Consider the following 7,059-nt stretch of genomic DNA (forward strand, 5'->3'; position numbering starts at 1 on the left):
TCTCAGCTAGACAAGGTTCTGGATTCCATCCTCATATATGCTGATTATTATTGTGGTAATAGTGTTGAGGAGGGGGAGGAGAATTCATTGAAAATATGTTTTATTCCTTTGCTTTAATACTTTACTCCATTAGCAGGAAAACTTATCACAATTGAAACAAAGATTTGAAAAGGCATTTTCAGATTTCCATTGATCACCAAGAGCCTTCATTATAGTTCAGTATTTTTTCAAGGGTGTGGCCATGAGTATTTTAAAATGACTCAGTCAATAGGATGCATCCTCCACAGCATTTCTCAGACGTTTTTCCTGTAAATCTTAGCTGTGTTCTTTTTGGACTACTTCCAAAAGCTTCCAACCTACTTTAACTTTCCCAATCCTCAAGTACTTCTAAAAGGTTATCATGGCACCCCTTCACTCTCATTCACTTAAAACACATAAATTAACTTACTCATCGAATTGGCTATTTGTAAAACTGAATTTTAATGTTTTTCTTTGTGCTGTCATATATTGTGCTTGCCTAAAATCTTGTTAGACATTATTGCAGGAACACAGCTGGACTGTGAACTAGGCATGAACTCCAGCAGCTCTACCTGCACCTGGATTGGCAAGAAATTGGTATTTTGGTAGTCTGGTGATATAAACTAGTACTGAAACACTCTAAATCACTCTGGTTAATCTTTGACTATATTTGTGCTAGCAAATAATAGAATCATCTTGTCAGGAATCAGGGTGATAGGAGAATTCTCTGTTATGGAAAGAAATAAAGAGCAAGAATTGGAATCCAAAAGAGCATCAACAAAACTGGGCTCTGTTTCTTGAGTTTCTGATTTGTTGAAATCTGTGGAGTTCAGGTAATATGAAGTCAAATGCAAAGTCAGGAATTCAAAAGAATTCAAAACAGTATTCAAGCAAAGTCACCAGACAAGAATTACATTTATCTATCCTCTAAATATTGTGGATATAGGGGAAATGTTATTTAAGTTGAATCTTGATTAATACCCTTTAATGGAAGAGTGTCCTAAATTATATTTCCAAGGCTTGATTCTTCCTGCCAAGTCTTTTACATAAAGACCACATATAGTGAATAGCAGATAAATCCATTTATCCAAATTGAGAACAAACAGAAATCTGAGAAGTTATACCGATAAGATAAGTGACTGCAGTGAATGAGGCTTCCTCCATCCCCACCCCTGCCTGGGGAGCAAGCTATCTCACTTCCCAAGAGAGTCCCATTGCAGACATATAAGACATTCAAAATAAAGGCAAGGAAGTTGCAGACTGAGTGAAGATATGTAAGAAACAAGAGGTGAACATAGCTGAAACAAAGAATTTGGTAGAGGAGATAGTGTTCAATGATTCTGGAAAGGTTGGATCCAGTTTGCCTTTGCAAACTTAAAAACAGAGCAGTTTAGACTTTATCCCAGAATCAGCAGGGAACTACTGAAATTCATTATTAGGGGAATCACATGGTCAAATCTGTGATTAAGTAAAATTACTCTGGTATCGATGTGTAGATGAATTGGAGTGATTAAAAAACAAAAAAATCAAATAAATTGAAAAGTCTGTTGTAATAATCAAAGTGAGATCTGATAAGGACTTGGGCTAAGGTAGGAGATAGTTGTGTGAGTGAAAAGAAGAGGTTAGATGTGAAAGGTGTTGGGAATAAGCAAGATTTAGCAATTGTTTAGGTATGTGGGGAAAAGAAAATGAGTAATTTAAATTAATGCTGTGAAAAATCCATATGTTGGTCACTCCCTGGGAGAAATATTAGAACAGAAAGCCAAACTCTACAGGCTGTCAAAGCTACTGATTCATGGGAAGTTTGCATGAATATAAAGAGACATACAGCTCAGAATTGCTCTGAATGCCTAGTTCTATCCTAAATTTACCTGACTTGTATTATTATTATTTTATTTTGCTGAGGCAATTGGAGTTAAGTGATTTGCCCAGAGTCACACAGCCAGGAAATGTTATGTGTCTCAAGTCAAATTTGAACTCAGGACCTCCTGACTTCAGGGCTGGTACTCTTATCCACTGCACCACCTAGGTGCCCCTGATTTGTATTTCAAAGAGTGAGGCACAGAATTTTTGAGACCTGGGGAAAAATCTATGTTCACTTTATCCTTACCATTCACAATTTTATAGATAAAATAAAACTGAGGGCATTATAATATTTGGGATTGAAATTATTTTCTACTTATATCTGAGAACAGGACAAGTAAATGAGATCTGTTTTAATTAGGGGATGATGAAATTGGTTGTTTGTTTCCCTTTGTTCTGCAAAAGAACCAAAATGACATCACTATGTTGGAGTCTGATTGTGATTGATCAAACCAGTACAAGTTTAGAAATCTCTACCATATATTAGGAACAAAGAGTCCATATGAACATTTGGAGAGGTGTCTAAATTTGGGTATCTTACATTTACTTTGAGCTACTTTGATTCTGTTTCTCTCATTCCTTCTTCAATTTGGGCACACCATGCTGGATGATCCTTTGCCAGTGCCTCCCTATGTTTCATAATGGATTCCAAGGTTCCTTAGAGAGAGTTTGAGAGTGTCCTTGTATCTTTTTTCCCTGCATGACTTCTCTGTAAAATTGTTTTGGGGGCAAACATATATTTGGCATTTGAACTGAGCCCACATGAATTTTCTACACAGAGAAATGAGGAGCCCACATGAATTTTCTCTGTGTATAAGTTTGAATGTTTGGCAGTTTAGCTAGAGAAAGGACTTCTGGGTCTTGGTACCTTATCTTACCAGGTGATCTTCAGAATCTTCCTAATTCACATGACAATGATTCAGTTTCCTGGCATGATGCTGGTAGGCTGTCCAGGAGTTGTAAATATAGTTTAGTGGAAACAAATATAATCTTAAAGATCTTAGTTCTCATTGATCCCTAATTGTGCCACTAATTGACATAAGGCAGGTAAATGAACTTTGCTATATTTTTTATTTCCTCCTCTGTCAAGTGAAGCTAATAAAAGGATTATCTTAAATATATAATAAAACAATTGAGGTGAGGAAGAATTTTAACTTCATAAAGGACAAATTAAGAAGACTTGGGGGAGAAAAAAAAAGAGAAGGGAAGCCAAGAAGGACTTCAAAAATTTGAACTTCAGAAAGAGAATACGCTTAATAGAATAGAGGAAAAGATCAAAAATGGGAAGGTTAGAAGGATAAAGTTTTTTTTTTTTGGTTTGTTTGTTTAATAAAAAGGAGGGGAAAGGAGATACTTTTTCACAAAAACAAAGATGAAATCATGATATTATATCTAAATGGAAGATAGTTGGAGATAAAGGGCTAAAGCTTTGGATAGAGGTCTCTGTGGAAGATATAGATTTGAGAGTGATAGTTTAGAAGTGATCACTGAGGGCAAAGGAGGAGATAGAGTCACCAAGAGACAGAATTCAAAGAAGAAGTGGCCAAAAAATAAACTGTGGGAGAACACCAATGTTTAGCAAATGAAAGAAGAGAGAAGATTCCATGATGGAAACAGAAATAGCCATCAGTAGGAGAACCAAGATAATGTAGCACAATGGAAATCATGATTCTAGAGTTTTTAGTATATTTCCACCTTCCTTCATTCTCCTCTTATTCTTATTTAACTTGGTTGCCAATCCTATCACTATAGTGACCAGAAAGAATATTTATGATCTTTCAAAATCTTCATTCTCCTTGGTTTACTATTAACCCACTCTTCCATATGGTATTCTCATCTTCAGAGAAAGTATTTTCTCATGAGTCCCCTACCTCTTTAACAGATCCTTTTTGGGACAGCTAGGTGGCGCAGTGGATAGAGTACCAGCCTTGAATTCAGGAGGACCCGAGTTCAAATCTGAACTCAGACACTTAACACTTCCTAACTGTGTGACCCTGGGCAAGTCACTTAACCCCAGCCTCAGGAGGAAAAAAAAAAAAAAAGTCAGTCTCTTATCCAAACTCTCTTCCTATCCAACAGATCCGTCTTTATTTTCTTCCTGGGTTCCTTACTCTTCTGAGTTCTTTATAAGTGTTCCCTAAGCATTTATCCTCAGTCTAGTCTTCTCTCTCTGTTATTTCTAACAATCTTGTTTACTTCCAAGATATCAAATACAACCTCTTTGTGAATGACTTACAAATTTGAACCTCATATCTTGACCTAATTTCTAAGCCCCTTCATCTGTAACTGCCAATAGGATATTTCTATTTGGATGTCCTATTGGGACCTCAAATTAAACAGGTCCCAACCGGAGCTCATTACTTTCCCCTAAGTCTTCTCTTTCTCCTTTTACTATTTTGGTTTGGGTATTGCCATTCAATTGGTGTCTAATACTTGTAATTTTGGGGTTATCTCTGATTTTCCCTTTTCTTTAACTCTCATGTCTAAATGTCCATTCTGAATCCTTATTATATCTCATATTCATTCCTTCTTCTATTCCCATAAGTCACTGCCCTAATATCAGCTTTCACTGTCAATTAAATCCCAAGTACTTATTAAGTGCCTACTAGGTGCTACAAATTATATGTTCAGTTGGACTAATATGATAGAATACTTTTAGACTTTTCCTTTTTTCCATTCTTTCTTTCTATAACCCATCCTTCCTAATACTTCCTGAGTATATTTTCTTATGTATAGCTCTAGTCATGACATTATTGTGTTCAAAAATCTATGGATTACTATTGCTCTCATTGGAAAAGTTCAACCTTTTTTGTCCTGAAATTCAGTGGCCTCCATGGTCTTGGTACCACCCAATCCTTTTAGTCTTATCTCACTTTACTCCCTTTCATGGGAAGACAGGTAGGTGGTACAATGGATAAAGCACTTTCTTTTGGAATCAGGAAACCCTAAACTCAAACACAGTTGTATAATTAGAAACTTTCTAGTTATACGACCCTGGATAAGTCTGTCAAATGGTCATGGCATAATAATGGGAATAGTAACAAAGCACTTACATTAGTTTTGAGGATCAAATGAGATAATATTTGTAAAGTTCTTAGCACAGAGTATGGCAGATAGTAGGTACTTAAATGCTTGTTTCATTCCTTCCCCCCCACCCTTGTACTCTATGTTCTAATCAAACTGAAAAACTATCTGTTCCCTGAATATAAACTGTGCCACACCTTTCTTAGGTCATTACCTATTCCTGGATTACCATTCCTTTTCTCTTAGCCTGTTAAATTTCTACCCACTGTTTAAAGCCCCATGCAAGTGTCATTTCTTTCACCCCTTTTAGGAAGTTTTATTTGAACCTGCCAGTTGGTAAAGAACTACATTCTAGGATTTCACATGGGCTTTTGTTTTGTTGCTCTTTCATACATTTATTATGGAATATCATATTCTTAAACTCTCTGTCTTGGTTTCTTATTCCCCTATTAGGCTCCTGAAGGCAGGGACTTTTTTTTATTTGAACCTTATATCTATCCCATTATTGAGCACAGTGCTTGGTATAGAGTAGGTGCTTAGTAAATGTTTGTCATTGATTTTTAGGTACCTAGCCTTTTAATGCTCTAATTCTTAGAGGTTAATTATTTTCCACCATTGTCTACTTTCCTGGGCCCTCAAAATATAGGACACAAGGAGTCATATGACCTGGAATCTGGTGTTAATTATTAATAAAGACTTCATTCATTCATTCATTCATTCATCCATACATTCATTCACTAGTTATATGACCTTGAACAAATCATTTGGGCCTAATTTTTTTTTTTTTAATCTATAAAATGAGAATTGGAATAGATGATCTCTAAAGCTCTTTTTTACTTTGCAACTACACGGTTTTATGAATTCACCATACTTTAGGGATTTCTCATTTCTGAGTCAACAAGATTAAAACACTTTTTACTGAGGCAGAGAACAAGGCAATACACAGATATATATCTAAAATAACATACATATGTATACCAATAACATGGATGTGTATGCATATATATGTATACACACATTCATATGTGTGTTTATAACCAATAAAATTTCCCCTAGTCTTTTTTTACATAAGTGTAAAAATTTCCTCCTTGGAAGCAAGTAGGCAAGCAAGTAGGTAAATAGGCACATTGGTAGGTAGATAAGTTTCTTTGAAACCTTCCTTTTATAATTTCTTATGGCACAATAATCCAACACATTTATTTGCTATAATTTGTTTAGCCATCCCTTAAACTGATTATCACCCCTCTTACATTCCAGTTCTTTGCTACTATTAAAAAGAGCTACAATAAATATTTTTGTTCACATGGGGTTTTTCTTCTCCATGGCACTCTTTGAGTACGACCACTGAATAATACTGAATCAAAAGGTATTTACAGTTTAGTAACGTGGAGAATAGTTCAAAATTGTTTTCCATAAAGGCTGAACCATTTTGCGGCTCTAAAGGAGTTTATATTCTAATGGGAGAAGACAACACAGAAAGGAAATTTGAAAATAGGGTAGGTAAGTGGGGAATGTATGGCATGGTAAGAGCCTGGAAGTAGTATAGTGGAGAACTGGATCAGAGAAATAAAAGACCAAAGCTGGCCTGTCAGAGTCTAGGGTAGTTGAAAGCTAAAAGAACAAGGTAGATATCATAGAGGCAGGACAGGGAAATGCTCTAGAACTGCTTTAGAGACTTGGATCTAAGCAAAACAAGGTAAAATATTATTTTTAGCTATAAATGTATGAACTTATGAACTAATTAGGGCAGTAAGATTGTGTAGTGGATAGCACATTGGGCTTAGAGCCAAGAAGACCTGAGAAATAAGACCTCAAACACTCAAATATGACTTCAGACACTAGTTATGTGACTCTGAGCAAGTAGCTTAATCCTATTTACCTCAGTTTCCTCATTTATAGAATGAGTAGGAGAAGGAAATACAAACCATTCCAGCATCTTTATGAAGAAAGTCCCAAATGAGGTCATGAAGAGTTGGACATAACTAAGATATCTGAACAATAAATGAACTCTTTTGAGTTGGCTGGTGCTGTGAGAGTTACAGGAAAGGATTTGAATCTAGATCTTCTTCACTCTGGATCTACAACTCTACTCATCATAGTATGCTGTCTGCTGTAGCCCAAGCAAGTATATAAAGAATTTAGATTGTTGGTAAT

The sequence above is a fragment of the Sminthopsis crassicaudata genome, chromosome 4 (assembly GCF_048593235.1).
Source record: "Sminthopsis crassicaudata isolate SCR6 chromosome 4, ASM4859323v1, whole genome shotgun sequence".
Taxonomy (NCBI): Eukaryota; Metazoa; Chordata; class Mammalia; order Dasyuromorphia; family Dasyuridae; genus Sminthopsis; species Sminthopsis crassicaudata.